We start from the raw sequence: 3,785 nt of genomic DNA, 5'->3' as shown, positions 1-3,785 counted from the left end.
CATTAGTTTTTCCTACACTTCTTCCTTTTAGGTCAAGAATACCAAGAGAAGTTACTGTGCTGGGTAAAGTGTAAGCTTGTGTCTTGTTTAGAAAGGTACATTTAAAGATTATCACATTGCTTTTTCATAAAACAAAACAGGTCCACAATTAATTTATTTTGACATAATTTGATAGGGGGAGCCAAGTAGGCACCATATGCTTAATGATCAGCAAATAAATAATCATCTTTTAGCAACATAACTCAATCTAATGCCCAGGTACCCACAAGATGGCAAGACTGATCAAAGGCTTCATGGGGTCCTGCAGCCAAAAGCCATGGGAATTTAGAAGCCCTCAATTCCCATCCCTAATCTGAGGAAGCTATGGACCAATTTGTGGATGACAGTAGATTAAATAGATCTGATTTTTGCCATCCAGGTAAGAAGGATTAAAACTTGCATACTGGTTATAAACCCTTGCAAAATCTTTCTCTGATGTTGGAGAAAATGCAGGTTACTTGGGCCAGTAAGAACATAGATATAGAAGTATAGTCAATATTCAACTGCACCCTCCCCCATCCCACTTTTTTCCTCAACACAATTCAAACGAATAGACTCAAACTGTTTCAGCCTCCAGAACTGGAAGGGCAATGTAAGCGAAATTGCCAAAACTGAGAGTACATGGGTGGAGGTGGGGAGGTCGAGTAACAAGGTGTGCTAAACAATTATGTGTAAATATATTTTTTTCATTTTAAAAAAATTGAGTTCTTTTGCGTATTTCATGACAATATCTGTCAGATTTTTTAAATAAATGCAAAACAAAACAGAACACATATGTCTAAGCCTCTGAACTCATTTGTCTTCCATTTTGATAAAGTGATAAAGAAGGAATTAACATGTGAACGGACTTCTACAATTTAAATAAGCATACCAAGATAAATTCATTTATGGTGTTTTGAGTGTATGAGACCCTCTTCTACCAGATAGATGATCAGTGTTAGATTTATAAAGAGGGTATTATCAAACTTCCATGGCCAAGAAGGCCAGAGAGAGAGAGAAAAAAAAAAAAAAAAACGTGATTCATTTGTATGATAGGACTTTAGACACTTCAGATGGACACTGCATTAGCCTGTTTTCATGATGCTATAAAGAACTGCTCAAGACTGGGTAATTTATAAAGGAAAGAGTTTTAATTTGACTCACAGTTCTACAGGACTGGGAGGCCTCAGGAAGCTCACAATCTTGGTGTAAAGGGAAGCAAATATGTCCTTCTTCACATGGTGGCAGGAGAGAAAAATGAGTGCCTAGCAAAGAAAAATTATGCCTAATTCTCAGATCTCATGACAATTAACTCACTATGATGAGAACAGGATGGGGGAAACTGCCCCCATGATTCAATTATTTTCACCTGGTCCCTCCTACAACAAATGGAGTTGATGGGAACCAAAATTCAAGAAGAGATTTGAGTGGGGACACAGCCAAACCCTACCATTCCATCACTGATCCTTTCCCAGATCTCATGTCCTCACATTTCAAAACACAATCATGCCTTCCCAACAGTCGCCCCAAAATTAACTATTTTGAGCATTAACTTAAAAGTGTATAGTCCAAAGTTTCATCTGAGACAAGGCACGTCCCTTCTGCCTATGAGCCTGTAAAATCAAAAGCAAGTTAGTTACTTCCTAACCTGGAGATATACCTATTCCAAATGGGAAAAATTGGCCAAAATGAAGGGGCTACAGGCCCCATGCAAGTCTGAAATCCAGTGGGACAGTCAAAGCTTAAAGCTCTGCAATGATCGCCTTTGAATCCATTTATTACATCCAGGTCCTGCTGATGCAAGAAGTGGGCTCCCAAAGCCTTGGGAAGCTCTGTCCCTGTGGATTTGCAGGGTACAGCACTGCCACCTGAGCTGCTTTCACAGATAGCATTGAGTGTGTCTTTTCCAAGCACACAGTGCAAGCTGTCAGTGAATTTATCATTCTGGGGTCTGAAGGACAGCGGCTCTTTGCTTGTAGCTCCACTAGCCAGTGCCCCAGTGGGGACTTTGTGTGGGGACTTTTATCCCACATTTCCCTTCCATATTGCCCTAGCAGAGGTTCTCTATGAGGGCTCTGCCTCTGCAGCAGACTTCTACCTGGATGTATAGGTGTTTCCATACATCCTCTGAAATCTAGGCAGAAGTTCCCAAATCTCAGTTTTTGTCCTCTGTGTACCCATAGGACCAACACCACATGGAAGCTGCCAAGGCTGGGGGTTTGCACCCTCTGAAGCAACATCCTGAGCTTCACTTTGACTCCTTTAAATAATGGCCGGAGCAGCTGGGAAACAGTCCCAAGGCTGCACACAGCAGTAGAGTCCCTGAACCCAGCCTAGGAAACTGTTTTTCCCTCCTAGATCTCTAGGCCTGTAATAGAAGGGACTGCCATGGGGTCTCTGACATGTCCTGGAGATATTTTCCCCATTGTCTTGGGGATTAACATTCCATTTCTGGTTACTTATGTAAACTTCTGCAACCAGTTTGAATTTCTCCCTAAAAAATAGGTTTTTCTTTTCTATCCTATTGTCAGGCTGCAAATTTTTCAACTTTTATGCTCTGCTTTTTCTTGAATGCTTTGCCGCTTAGAAATTTCTTCTGCCAGATACACCAAATCATCTCTCTCAGGTTTAAAGTTCCACAGATCTTTAGGGCAGTGATGAAATGCTGTCAGTCTCTTTGCTAAAGCACAGCAAGAGTTACTTTTGCTTCAGTTCCCAACAAGTTTCTCATCTCCATGTGAGACCACCTCAGCCTAAACTTCATTGTCCATATCACTATCAGTTCAAAGCCACTCAAGGAGACTCTAGGAAATTCCAAACTTTCCCACAGCTTACTGTCTTCTGAGCTCTCCAAGTCTCTAGGAAGTTCCAAACTTTCCCATATTTTTCTCTCTTCTTCTGAGTCCTCTAAACTGTTCCAACCTCTGCCTGCTGCTCAGTTCCAAAGTTGCTTCCACATTTTTGGGTATCCTCATAATAGCACCCCACTCCCTCTGTACCAATTTACTGTATTAACCTGTTGTCACACTGCTATAAAGAACTGCCTGAGACTCGGTAATTTATAAAGAAAAGAGGTTTAATTGACTCACAGTTCTGTAGGGCTTGGGAGGCCTCAGAAAGCTTACAATTATGGCAGAAAGGGAAGCAGACATGTCCTTCTTCACATGGCAGCAGGAGAGAGAAATGAGTGCCCAGAGAAAGGGGAAACCCTTTATAAAACCATCAGATCTTGTGAGAACTAACTCACTACAATGAGAACAGGATGGGAAAAACTGCCCCCATGATTTAATTATCTACACCTAGTCCCTCTCATGACATGTGGGGATTACAGGAACTACAATTCCAGATGAGATTTGAGTAGGGACACATCCAAACCACATCAGATACCATGTGTAGTTAGATGGCTTCTTAAGGTGGCATTTTAATATATTTTTCTGCATTTTTTTATATATGGTTTCCCATTTCCCAGTCACGTACATTGTTCTCTTGAAAATTAAATGAGGGAATGGTTAAATGAGGGAGTGGAGGAAACAAAAAAGAACAACCAGAAATAATGACTCTTTTTAAAATTTGTTTGAAGGTAGGGTCTCACTCTGTCACTCAGGAGGCTGGAGTCCAGTGGTGCGATCTCAGCTCACTGCAACCTCAATCTCCTGGGCTCAAGCAATCCTCCCACTTCAGCATCCTGAATAGCTGTGACCACAGGCATACACCACCAGGCCTGGCTAATTTTTTTGGGGGGGTATATTTTTTGGTAGAGATGGGGT

The sequence above is a fragment of the Sapajus apella genome, unplaced genomic scaffold, assembly GCF_009761245.1.
Source record: "Sapajus apella isolate SASKATOON/1434 unplaced genomic scaffold, GSC_monkey_1.0 scaffold36, whole genome shotgun sequence".
Lineage (NCBI taxonomy): Eukaryota > Metazoa > Chordata > Mammalia > Primates > Cebidae > Sapajus > Sapajus apella.
This window is presented reverse-complemented; position numbering follows the sequence as displayed.